General features: G+C 40.8%; 1 protein-coding gene across 5 annotated transcripts in view; it reads right to left on the bottom strand.

Moving 5' to 3' along the window:
- BACH2 (BTB domain and CNC homolog 2) overlaps positions 1 to 14,303 on the bottom strand; it is a 391,493-nt gene that overhangs the window by 167,339 nt on the left and 209,851 nt on the right. The gene's annotated exons all lie outside the window — the stretch shown is intronic.

Raw genomic sequence — 14,303 nt, forward strand, 5'->3', positions numbered from 1 at the left:
CCAAAGTCTGTAAAAAAACAAAAACAAAACAAAACCCATTGCTTGAATAAAATTACACTTTCAATGTCAGTAAATCTTGAACTGCAAAATACCACAAGCTTAAAACTAGTAATGCCATGTGGTTCTGTTATGTTACATTTACGAGAGAGTTTATAGTCTCCTAAGCCCTAAGAGACTTAGAGGGTTGCAACTCAGAGCAGCTTTGCTATCAAGGGCAGGTCATTCATCGCCTCTGAGCCCAATGCCTTTCACAGGCTCCTGTGAAGATCGAATGAGATGGCAGACAGGAGAGTTTTCGCAAACTCCTAACACATACATAAAATGCTGGGTATCACTGTCCTTTTTACTAACAACTTTGCAAGGCATAAAGATACTAATCCCCATTTCACAGTTAAGGAAACTGACAACAGCAAAAACAAAACAAATGAACAACAACAAAAAAAAAAAAACCCCAAAAAACCAAAACTGAGTTAGAGTTTTATCTTTGAAATGGCCAAAAATCCACTGAGTAACTCTCTGGACGTGATTTCCTCAGTAAAATGAGGGAGTTGAATAAGATGCTTTTAAAACTCTTCTTGAGACTAATGGTTCTGTGATCAGGGACTTGGCCATGGTAGGGATGGGGCACTCTTAACAATGACTCTCAGGAAGCAGTCTCCCCTGGAGGTCAAGGTCAACAGGTAACAGTCTGCAGTACTGGGATGGGGTGGTGAGCAGCCTCTCACCCCTGGGGATGCGACGGGCATTAATTCATTTTGCTGGATTAAGGGGAGGCTGGGGACATCCTAGGTGAACAGCCAGGGCCTCCGGGGCATAGCAAGGAGGTCCTGGAAGGGCTTAAAACAGTAGCTCTTTAGTAACTGGTAAAATATTGCACTATTCTAACAACTAGTATAGCCAAATATGTGTAGACCCCTGGGAATGTCAGTCTGGTGAACAGCCCTACTGTTGCTGGACTACTAGTTTCAAAGAGATGGCACCTTTGTGGGCCACCCACCTTTCCTGACTGAGTTCCTACAGTATTGCAGGGAGATCTAAAAGGGTTACTTTTTGTAGTGTGAGTGAACATCATGGTTACATGGGAATCTCACTTCAGAAGGGCTGGAGCCACTAACTTTGGCTTCTACTACCAACCAGTCCATTCTAAAGGAGATCAGTCCTGGGTGTTCTTTGGAAGGAATGATGCTAAAGCTGAAACTCCAGTACTTTGGCCACTTCATGTGAAGAGTTGACTCATTGGAAAAGACTCTGATGCTGGGAGGGATTGGGGGCAGGAGGAGAAGGGGACGACAGAGGATGAGATGACTGGATGGCATCACCGATTCGATGCACGTGAGTTTGAGTGAACTCCAGGAGCTGGTGATGGACAGGGAGGCCTGGCGTGCTGCAATTCATGGGGTCGCAAAGAGTCGGACACGACTGAGCGACTGAATTGAACTGAACTGAACTGAACTGAATGATACTCTACCAGGGCTATCTAACACAGCTTTCTATGAAGAGGAAAATATTCAGTATCTGTGGTGTCCAAAATGGTGGCCATCAGCCATACGTGGCTATGGAGAACTTAAAAGTTTTTTAAAGTTCTTTAAGAACTCCAAAGAGCTTAAAAGTTCATAGTGAGACAGAAGAACTGAATTTTAAATTTTAATCAATTTAAATTGATTTACATTTAAATAGGCATACCTGGTCAGTGGGTACCTTATTAAATAGTGTGGCTCTAGGCTGCCTCATGTACTAGCTTTCTAGGCAGTATTTTGGACCCCAGAAGCTCACAGGACAATACATAATCATCTCTTCAGCAAGCATTTACTGACCTCCTCCTGGGTACCATTTAGGTGTCTTGAAACAATGGTGAATGAGATCACCAGGGACACTTCCTGCTCTCGTGGTGTTTCTCGGCTAGATTGATGCCCAAAGACCTCACAAAATCTTGACGTGGCTCACCAGACTGCTCTTAGGAAAAGGTGGGTGAGGAGATATGGTAATGCTACACTAAGCGTGAAAGCACTGCTTTTTCGTTTCTTCATATTTACTGTTAGAGAAGCTGGGGGAAAGTTTAAAAAAGGGATATCTGAATGGTTACTGTTCACTCACTTACAAGTAAAGTCACATATCCCAGAGAAGGGAAATGATCTGTAAGAAATTCCCTCTTGCACAAACTTAAATTTACTTAGAATAAAAAGTCAGTGGGACCTGCATTCTTCAGCTAAGAAAAAGTAAATGGTTATTTAATTACAGCAATAGTCATAAAAAAGTACAAGCAGGTCTCCAGCTGCAAGCAGTGGGCAAGGGAACATTTATTCCAATTAGCTGTAAAATGATCAGGTTTTCTAGAAGGTACTTCTTGTATAAGTAAGGCTGATTGCATTCTTTTACTCTACAGCTTCACTCTTAGCTAAAATTTTCACAGTGGCTTGAATGAGATTTGATGAGCAAAGCTCTCTTTGCTTTCCCTCAGGCAACTCCAGGTGGAAATATTTTTATCTACATCCCAAATCTAATACCAGCTACATTATTTCTAAGAAACATAAAAGTGGTTTGGTTTAATGATTTTCCAATTTCCAATATTGCTTCCTGTGTCCAGTTGTCAATTTTCTCCTATTCTGATCACCTCTTCCTACCTTACTGGGATTCAGATTGATAATAAGAAAACATGACAAAATATTCAACAACTGTTTTCTGCTCTTATTTGAACAAGAATCCAGGTCTGCCAAAATTTAAGAGGACAGAGATATTATGCTCTGGGATACAGTGTTTTTAAGCTAATTATCTCCATTGTATTTATATTATTTCTCTTGAGGAGAGTCACCAAGCTAAATAACCTGATTTTGCTTAGCATCACAATGGGATTGTACCTGGATAATACCATTGAGCCAATCTGACTTTAAGGAGCTTCAAAATGCCACTCTGGTTCTTCTGTGCAAAGTCGCAGTATTGGTTTTTAAGGTTAATAAAAAATGTCCATCTACACAGACACACACACACTCTATCACTCTTTCCCTCTGAATTGAATAGAAAGAGAAATTACAGTGGTCAGAAAACAAGATGAGAGTTCAAAACTTAATTCTAAAATTACAAATTCCATTTTGAGACTACCATCTGCTGGAAAAGGTTAAATCTCAAATGTTCTGCTGGTCCCATGCTGTATAAAAATATTACCAGAAATTTGGTGACAGCTTTAGCAATAAACATGCTAACTTGTGAGTGGCCCTGGAGTCCTTATTCATATTCAGAAATACTAAAGAGAGTAGTCACATACTATTTTATGACCAGAAAGGCTTTGAAAAGAAAGGGGTCCATCGACGTTATTTTTTTAAGAAACTACAGAGGTGAGTTTTTTTTTGAAAATACATTTCAAACAGAATTTCAACAGTCACTTGTATGAGGCAGAAGACCTTTGAATCATAGGTCTTGTGGCTTTCGTGTTTTGTTCTATTGGCATGGGAAGGTGATATGAAGAAATGTGCTTTTTTTTTTCCTGCAACAGAGAAAGAACTGGGGAGCAGCCACTTCAGACAGGATGGAGAAAATTAATTAAGATAAAACATTTCTGAAAGTTTCCACTTACACATTTCAGATGCCAAGTTACTCTAGTTGGAGAACCCCAGCTAGAAAATTCACTTCTTTGATACTCAAGGTTTTACCTTCCCAAAATATAGTGGAGAGCTTGTTCAGATTTGCACCCCTAAAAGGAGAGTGCAGTCAGAACAACTTGCCACTGACAATTCTGAAAAGAAGCAGCTAAAAAGAAACAAGTGTTAAAAACATACAATCTGAACAAAGGGGAGGGGGCAAAGGGATAAATTAAGAGTCTTAACATGTACACGCCACTGTATATAAAATAGATAACCAACAAGGATTTACTGTATAGCACAAGGAACTGTATTCAGTATCTTGTAATAGCCTATAAAAGAATCTGAGAAGAATAGATCTGAATCACTTTGTTGTATACCTGAAAAAAAAAATCAACTATACTTCAGTATAAAAGAAAATACCCAATCCAAAATATACCGGGGGTTTCTGTAGCTTTAGAATATAAATACTGGCCTCTACTTATGCATAGTAATAATCATACTTTTTAATGACTCAAAACTTCCACATTCTAGGAACTGTGTTAGGAATATTATGAGTATTATTAGCCTACTGAGTGAATGAGAGAACCATGGCTCAGAGAGGCAACGTGCCTTGCCCAGGGTCACACTGGAGGAGATAAGAGGGGATGACATGTAATCTGTATCCATGCCAGTTTGACTCCAAAGCTTACCCCTTTCCTCTGCAATACTGCTATCCACTACACTCTGGGGAAACTATATTCCTCTCCCCAAAGCAAACAGGTCCACTTTTCCACATGCTACCAGTAAAATGTCAAAGTAAAGTGACAAAATTACAGGTCCTTCAGCCATTTAGATATTTTTGCAAAAAGCTGATTAGCTTTTTAGCACTAAAATGGTTATATTTCATGAAGTATACTAGAATTAAAAATTCTTTTCATATTGCAGTTTCTTAAAATACTATCAGGCTTCTTATTTTAAAATGACCCAGATTATTCTCTCCAGGTGAATTTTTTTTAATTTAAATTTATTTAATTGGAGGCTAATTACTTTACAATATTGTATTGATTTTGCCATAGATCAACATGAATCCGCCACAGGTATACACGTGTTCCCCATCCTGAACCCCCTTTCCACCTCCCTCCCTGTACCACCCCTCTGGGTCATCCCATTGCACCAGCCCCAAGCATCCTGTATCATGCATCGAACGTGGACTGGTGATTCATTTCTTATATGATATTATACATGTTTCAATGCCATTCTCCCAAATCATCCCACCCTCTCCCTCTCCCACAGAGTCCCAAAGACTGTTCTATACATCTGGGTCTCTTTTGCTGTCTCGCATACAGGGTTATCCTTACCATCTTTCTAAATGGACACCTATCCTCTATCATAAGACATGGCAGTGAAGATATATACGCGCAGGTATCTTCCTCTGGGTCCTGATCTTTGAAGAATACCATGACCTTGATAATGCCCACATAGAAAAACACCCAAAGCAGATTCTGAAGTGGCATTTAGGGCTCATGTACCATATTTTCCATCCTTAGGTCAAAGACATCCAGGAAATCAGGCAGTCAGTGACTAAGCTCTCTGCAGGAGTAGAGATGGGCATGTATGTTGACTGAGGCTGCCAGTCAAGTTAGTAAAGGGCACACCAGAAAAAAGTTGAAGGAAAAGACAGGTGGAAAATAACCTTTTGGGTAGCAAGGAGGGGGAGGGGCAGCACTTCATTCAACAAAACCTTTCATACACATGAGGTCTCCTGTAATATATTTTTCATTATTCTCCTAGTCTTGAAACCAGAACTGTGAGAATGCTGGTTACTAGGTGAAAGGCAACTTCTGTTGTTTCTCTCAGATCTACACTATTGTTTAGTTGCTAAGTCATGTCTGACTCTTTTGCGACCCCCACGGACTATAGCCTGCCAGGCTTCTCTGCCCATGGAATTCTCCAGGCAAGAATACTGGAGTGGGTTACTATTTCCTTCTCCAGGGTATCTTCCCTACCCAGGGATCTAGCTACTGCTTCCTTCTTGGCAGATAGCTTCTTTAGGACTGAGCCACCTGGGAAGTTCATACTAGTTGTATCCACTTACAAAAATGTTACACAACCTAGAACACCACAACCTTCCACACCTCCTCTGTAAAAGGACAAGTAAAACAGTATTTCTTGCAAAGACAGGCATTAACTAATGCACTGCATTTGTTAATGCAGTGGAGCTTTCTCCTCCACCTCAGTCTACTCTTAAGGGTTCAAAAATGTCGGCACAACATCTCTTAGCTACTCAGCATTTAGTTCAACTCCACAATATACTTAGCAAGATATCTCTTTTTTCCGCCTTCCTTGGTTTAATGACCTCAAATGTACCAACATCCTGTCTTACCTAATCCCCTAACAAGTTCTATCAAATGCCAGGACAGAAGCAGACAGCACTGCAGGCAGTGAGATCATTCGCTAAGAATTCATTTTTATTCCAAAAATTAGGAGTGCCAGACCATTTCACACACTCTACCACACAGCCAGAAAATGAGCCTGGCACTTTAAGAGAAACACTTAGGCTGATTTTTTAAAACCTTTCGTGCATCATAGGCCCTTTAAAAACCTAATAACTCTCTCCTCATAAAAAGATGCACAAATAAACGCCAAACCTTTCCATGTAACAGGAGGGGTTCAAAGGCCCTCGGAAGCCTAAGAATCCACAGACCCCAGGTTAAAAACCCCTGCTGTAAATGAGCTTCAACAACAGTTCCCTTTGTGCGTGGGTCTCTGTATTGGATCCTAGTCGCTGGAGCATCCCAGGTGACTTCCTCTGGTGTCACTCTAGTCTCGATGAAAAATGACCTTTTTTGTTTTGGCTTCAGGAACACCCCTACCAGGCTTCTGGTCAGTTACCGCGAACACAGCCGTGCCTCTCCCAAGCCAGCCAGCTGCTCTGGGAACACTCGACTTCTCCCGTCTCTCCTGGACTTGCCTTACCCTGGATGGTCTTGGGGTCTGCTCTTGGATTTGCTATCATAGATCCTGCTCTCCCCTCTCTATCCTGTCTCTTTCCTTTTTGGTCCTTTGTGAACTCTTATAATTAAAAAAAAATTCATCTTCTTTCTTTACCATAAAAGTAACAATCTTGATTTTTGTATTTAACTTATTAGTTTTTCCTCTAAAAGCACCCTTCTCCCGTTTATCTTTGCCCCGTGGGATTAACCTGTCCATGGATCAAAGCAACAGGGTCTGCAGTCTCTGCCCAGTTGGGACAGGGTTTCTCCTATGGAAGCAGTAGGTACAATGGGAAGATGGTAAGCCTGAAGACAGACAGATGGGGGTCTAATCCCAGTTTACTAAGTTGACAGACTTAGGCCAACTATTTTATTTTTTATTATTTTTAACGTATTTTTCCATGTGGACCATTAAAAATTTTTAGTTTATATTTAATTGGAGGATAATTGCTTTACAATGTTGTGTTGGTTTCTGCTGTATAACAACATGAATCAGCCATAAGTATACATACATCCTCTCCCTCTTAAACCTCTTTCCCACCTCCCTCCCTATACCACCCCTCTAGGTTATCACAGAGCACCGGCTTCGGGTTCCCTGTGTCATACAGCAAATTCCCACTAGCTGTCTACTTTACCTACGGTACTGTATATGTTTCCATGCTACTCTCCCAAATCATCCACCTGGAAGGTGAAATCTTTGTCACTGCACCATTAGGGAAGTCCCCGGCCAACTATTTTGAAGGAAAGCTCAATTTCCTAATATGAAAAAATAGGGATGATAACACCAACCTATAGGTTTTTTCCTTTTTTTTTTTTTTAAGGGTGATTGAATGAGCTGATAAGCATAGTTCCTGAGACACAGAATGCTGTGCTGTGCTTAGTCATGTCCAGCTCTTCTCGAACCCATGGACTGTAGCACACCAGGCTCCACTGTCTGTGGAATTTTCCAGGCAAGAATACTGGAGTGGGTTGCCATTTCCTTCTCTAGGGGATTTTCCTGACCCAGTGATCGAATCCATGCCTCTTGTGTCTCCTGTATTGGCAGGTGGATTCTTTGCCACTGTGCCACCTGGGAGACACAGAAGGTGCCTAGTATATAGTGGTTCCCATGTTCCCCCTCTAACCCTTCATTAATGGGACTCAGCATACATTCTACACTTTAGAAGCAATGCTTGATGCTGTTTATTGTGCAGTCAGGACCACTTATATTTGCAGTCTTAAGTATCTTTTTAAACTTAATTGAGATCTAATTCACATACCATAAAATTCATACTTTTGAAGTGTACAGTTCAATGGCTTTTAGTTTATTCATGGAGATGTACATGCCACTGCCACTACCATCTAATTTCAGAACATTTTCATCACCCTAAAAAGAGATCCCATACCCATTAATAATCACTCCACATTTCTTCCTTCCTACATCCCCTTCCCACTCCCAGCCCTTGGCACTAATCTAACTCCTGTCTCTATGGATTTGCCTATTCATATAAATGAAACATTTAATATAAATGGAACCATACACTATGTGGCCTTTTCTATCTGGATTTACTTAGTATACTGTTTTCAAGCTTCATCCATGTTGTAATATGTATTATTAGTCCATTCCTTTTTATGGCTAAATAATAATCCATTGTGTGTATGTATCACATTCTGTTGATTCATTGATTAGATGATGGACCTTTGGTTTGTTTCCACTTTTTGGCCATCATGAATGATGCTGCTATGAGCACTTAAGTAGAGCTGGATATATGTAGACATATGATTTTCAATTCTTTAGGAAATATACCTGGAAGTGTAAATACTGGGTGTGATGACTAATTTATTTTTAACTTGGCTATGCCCTGGTACCATACATTTGGCCAAGAATGTCAAAATATTGCTGTGAAAGTAATTTTTAGATGAGACTAACATTTATATCAGTAGATTTGAGTAAAGGTAGATTACACTAGATAAAATGGGTGAAATCAGTTGAAGGCCTTAAGAAAAAGACTGACCTCTCCCAAGGAAGAGGAAATTCTGACAGCTTCAGACACGAAGTGCAAATCAGCTCCAGCCTGAGTCTTTAACTTAGGTGGCCCAGCCTGCAGATTTTGGACTTAACAGTTTTCATGACTATGGTAGACAATGCCTTAAAATAAATCTCACTCTTTCTGCATATACAACACATCTTAAGCATTTCATTTGGTAACTGTATTTAACACTTTGCTGTTGTTCAGTCACTAAGTCGTGTCCAACTGTTTGCAACCTCATGAACTCCAGCACGCTTCTCTGTCCTTCACTATCTCCAGAAATTTACTCAAACTCATGTCCATTTTGAGGAACTGTCAAACTGTCTTCCAAAACAGCTGTACAATCCCATCAGCAATATAAGAAGTGTTCCACATTCTTACCAACACTTATTATTACGATTTTCTTTTTATCTTCAGCCATCCTAGTGGGCTAAAGTGATTATTTCATTGTGGTTTTGAGTTGTATTTCCCTAATGACTAACAGGGCTTCCCAGGTGGCACTAGTGGTAAAGAATACACCTGCCAATGCAGGAGACGCAGGAGACACGGTTTGATCCCTGGGTAGGGAAGATCCCCTGGGGGAGGAAATGGCAACCCACTCGGGCATTCTTGCCTGAAAAATTTCATGGACAGAGGAACTTGATGGGCTACAGTCCACGGGGTCTCAAAGAATCGGACATGACTGAGCAACTGGGCATGCCTCAGTGACACGTGATGCCGAGCATCTTTTCATGCACTTACTGGCCATTTGTACGTCTTTTTTGGAGAAATGTCTATTTTAATTTCTTGCTCCTTACTTAATTGGATTATTTGTCTTTTGACTGTAAACTAGTAAGAATTCTTTATATATTCTGCATACAAATTCTTGATCAGATGTATGTTTTGCAAATATCTTCTCCCATTCTGGGGGTTTCTTTTCATTGTCTTAATGGTTTCCTTTCAAGCATAGAAGAATTTTATGAAATTACATTTATCCATTTTTTGTTGTTGTTGTTATCTTGTACTTGGTCATGTCTAAGAAATTGTTGCCTAATCCAAGGTCACAAAGATTTATTCCTATGTTTTCTTCTAAGAGTTTTATAGTTTTAACTCTTACATTTATGATCCAATTTGAGTTCTTGTATGTAGTATAACATAGGAGTTCAACTTTATTCTTTTGCATGTGAATATCAGTTATTCTAGAACCATTTGTTGAAAATACTATTCCTTCTTATCTAATAGTGCTGGCATCTTTGTTGAAAAACTCTGACCACAAACCTGAGAATTTATTTCTAGACTATTGATTCTATACCACTGTCCATCCTATGACTATGCTGTTTTGATTACTGTAGCTATGTAGTATGTTTTGAAATCAGAAACTGAGTTCTTCAATTTTGTTTTCTTTTCATGTGGACCATTAAAAATTTTTAGTTTATATTTAATTGGAGGATAATTGCTTTACAATGTTGTGTTGGTTTCTGCTGTATAACAACATGAATCAGCCATAAGTATACATATGTCCCCTCCCTCTTAAACCTCTTTCCCACCTCCCTCCCCATCCCACCCCTCTAGGTTATTGCAGAGCACTGGCTTCTTTTTCATATTCATATATATATATATATATATAATCATTTTGCTGTACACCAGAAACTAATACAACATTGCAACTCAGCAATACTTCAATTTTTAAAAATTAGCCCGTCAATTTCTGCAAAAAGCTAGCTGAACTTTTGATAGGGACTGTGTTGAATATATATGTTTATCAGTTTGGTGGTATTCCCATCTTAACAACGGCAAATCTTCTGCTCCATGAATAGTGGAGGTCTTCCACTTATTTAGGTCTTCTAATTGCTTTCTATAGTGTTCTATAGCTTTCAGTGTATAAATCTTGCATTTATTTTGTTACATTTATTCCTGAGCGTTTCATTCTTTTTGATGTTGTTGTAAAGAGAGTTATTTTATTTTCAGAGCGTTCCATTGCTAGTTTATAGAAATAACACTGATTTTTGTACATTGACCTTTTTATCCTATAACCTTTTATCCCACAATCCTAAGCTTGGTTGTGTGTGTGTGTGTGTTTTGGTGTGTATGTGAATTGGAGTCTTAAGTATTCTAAAACAGCAGAGGTAGATGTTAGCACACAAACCCAGCACTGAAATTGCAGTGCAAATACCAAGAGCCCACACCAGCAGTCCCTCCTCCCTGGGTGATACTCCTGTCTGGGGGCCATAGTCTTAGTGGCATTCCTACTCTTGCTGACAATCATGCGATGATCTGTACTGCAGGGACTGCAGGATCATGGTGAAACATGAACCTATGTCCACAGAAGTGACGCTAGAAAGACAAGTCCTCAGCCTGTCCCCTTAGGTCTGTCTGTTCAAGTGGGCATCATTAGGTAAAAACAGATGCCACAGAGTCTGACATCACCATCCCCAGAGTGAAAGAATTTAAAGTTTCGCTTGTGTAGGAAACCACATCCTAAAGGAGTTTTGAATGAACCTTTACAAGAGAACCTTCCTGTTAGGCTAGACTTCTTACAGGTTTTCACAGAGACACGTCTACCTACAGCTTTCCACTTCAGGATAGCCTCCCAATGTACATTACTTTGAGGGACAGTGGTGATTATTTCCCCAAAAAACTGCTAAACCTGACACAAGTTCTAATTTTATTCTTTATTAGACTGTATTTTGTTTCAGGTTTAAAAACTTATTTTCAGCCAGCCAGCAGTCAGAGACCTACTTTGCATATTGATCCATGAGTCACTGATTGAAGCATGCACTTGCCCAGAATACCCATGCATGTGAAAGGATCAAAATATCACCCTTTGATTGATTCAGAAAGTTACTTCCTACCACTATGCAGTCTGGACTTTCTGTGCTGCGTCTGACTAACTGGGGAGGTGTAGGAGCTGCGAGCCAGGAGTCACTGGGCAGAAGACCTGGTCCCTGTTCTGGGAACCAAGATCCCGGGGAGTGAAAACCCCAGCTCTCCATGGCAAAGTATATCCACATGACTCTCATGTGAGCATCATACAGGTATCGAAGTCATCTTTTGAAGGGATCCTGTCATTTCGGTTTGACAAAAATCGAGAAACATTTTAGAAAGAAAATCGGATTTGTGTGTCAATGAAGAATATTCCTGAAAAGAAACTCTTGTTATGAAACTGAAATCTGGAGACCGCGGTGGTGCTAAGTTGAGTCATCAGTTCCCTTTACACCCTAATAATTGAGGCACTTTGATCACAATGACTGCTCTGGGTGATGCTTTTGTGTTTGCTTTTTTAAGTACTTCCCTGTGTAAACAGGTTGTCTTACGATCATCTCGCAAACATGTTTACATTTGGGGGATCACGGGGAACATCTGTTAGAAACAGATTTCACACTTTTCTGTCAACTTAGGGAAATTTGAATCCTATTTCTTGGTAATACAAAAAAGCTCTTGGAAAGTTAGATGAAGTTCTACGGGAAGGGGGTGTGATGAGTTATTTTGATTGCTCTTCGTACTCTTTGTATATGTACTTAGAAATTTGTCCTGAAAACATCCATTTGAAGTACCAGAAACAGGCATGAATTGTTATTACAGTTTTGTAGATGCAGACAGAGGAATGGAGAGGGTGAGTGGCTTGGTCAGTGACTGAGAATGTGGCCAAACTGAGAAGCACACAACCCACAGGACTTTTAATTTACAATCTTCAGGTATCAGGGGTCTTGCAATTTTATTTCCACAAAGTGTTCGAATTTCTTGCAATTTTATTAAGAAGGTCTCTTATTCTATAGAGGGCAAGAGGAGGGGCTGGGTGATGAACTGTAAACAAGGGCAGTTTTTTAAAAAGTCTTTTTTAAATTGAAGTATAGTTAATTTACAGTGTTGTGTTAATTTCTGCTGTACAGCAAAGTGCTTCAGTTATCCATGAAGTGAAGTCAAGTGTTAGTCATTCAGTTGTGTCTGACTCTTAGTGACCCCATGGACTACAGCCCGCCAGGCTCCTCTGTCCCTGGGATTTCCCAGCAAGAATACTAAAGTGGGTTGCCTTGCCCTTCTCCAGGGGATTTCCCCGACCCAGGGATGGTACCCAAATCTCCTGCTTTGCAGGCAGATTCCTTACCATCTGGGCCACCAGGGAAGCCTACATGGAATTCTCCAGGCCAGAAAACTGGAGTGGGTAGCCTTTCCCTTCTTCAGAGGATCTTCCCAACCCAGGGATTAAACCCAGGTCTCCCACATTGCAGGCGGATTCTTTACCAGCTGAGCCACAAGGGAAGCCCAAGAACACTGGAGTGGGTAGCCTATCCCTTCTCCAGTGGATCTTCCTGACCCAGGAATTGAACCAGGGTCTCCTGCATTGCAGGAGGATTCTTTACCAACTGAGCTATCAGGGAAGCCTATATATATATACATATATATATATATATATATATATATATATATACACACACACACACACACATACACACACATATATATACATACGTATATTCTTTTCCATTATGATTTATCATAAGATATTGAATATAGTTCCCTGTGCTGTAGAGTAGGACCTTGTTGCTTATCCATTCTTTATATACAGTAGTTTGCATCTGTTAATCCCAAACTTCCGCCTCATCCCTCCCCCACCCCATTCCCCCTCTGCAACCACAAGTCCGTTCTCTATGTCTGTGAGTCTGCTAACAAGAGCGGTTTTCAAATCTGGGTCCCGAATTAGAGATGCAGGTGTGAGCATCAAGGAGAGGATGCAGAGGAGAACAAGAACAAAGCTTGAAGGAGAAGCTGGACCCACAAACTTGAGGTAAAATGCTTTCCTGAAACCTCAGAACCGAGCCTGTCACTGCGCGTGCCATGCCCAGAAGCACAGGGCACCTCCTGGAGGTGCACCCACTCACTCTGGCCCTGGGAGTCTAAGCAGCAGCCACCTCTGTGTGGAGGGAAGTAATCGCCACCATGAGGGAACAGAGACACAGCAGGGTCCACAGAGCTTTCCCATGGGCAGCACAACCCCAAAAGCCAGGCCAAGAAACCCTTGCCCTTGACCCTACCTCAAACTCATGACCCTCCCTGCTATTCAGTGCCTCAGAGTTTCCCACCCAGGTGAGCTTCTAGCACCAATGCAGGAGTTTCCCCTAGTCCATGCTCTTTTTTATTTTATTTTTAAAAAGATATATATTTTTTTGATGTGGACCATTTTTTAAGTCTTTATTAAATTTGTCAAAATATTATTTCTGCTTTATGTTTTTGTGGCCATGAGGCATATGGGATCTTTGCTCCTGGACCAGGGATTGAACCTGCACCTCTTGTATTGGAAGCTGAAGTCTTAACCACTGGACTGTCAGGGAAGTCTCTCCATCCTCTTTAGAGTGGGCTACTCCACCTGTATGGCGACTAAAACAGCCAAGTGGCAACTGTTTAAGGAAATGCAGATATACCTTGGCTGAGTGGGTTGGGGGGTCCCTATGCATGCATCCAGGCCCCTGTAAGTAGGATGCAGTCAGGGGATGGGAGGACAAGGGGCAATAGTGAAGAAGCAGGCTGTGCACCAGCTCTCCCTGAACCACCAGGTTCCAGGTGGGAACTCCAAGGAGACTGTAAATTCTAAACTCAAAGCTGGCCTCTGAAAGGCCATTGTGTCATGGTAAAGGATAGTACACATTTCATACACCCAGTCTATTTATTAGCTTGATTTAGAACATTCTAATATTTAAATGTATGGCACGTGAGTTTCAATTGTGCCCCTGCCCCAAGCTGCACACAGGTTAGGGCCAGGTCAGATGGGC

This window comes from Bubalus bubalis, chromosome 10 (genome assembly GCF_019923935.1).
Source record: "Bubalus bubalis isolate 160015118507 breed Murrah chromosome 10, NDDB_SH_1, whole genome shotgun sequence".
NCBI lineage: Eukaryota > Metazoa > Chordata > Mammalia > Artiodactyla > Bovidae > Bubalus > Bubalus bubalis.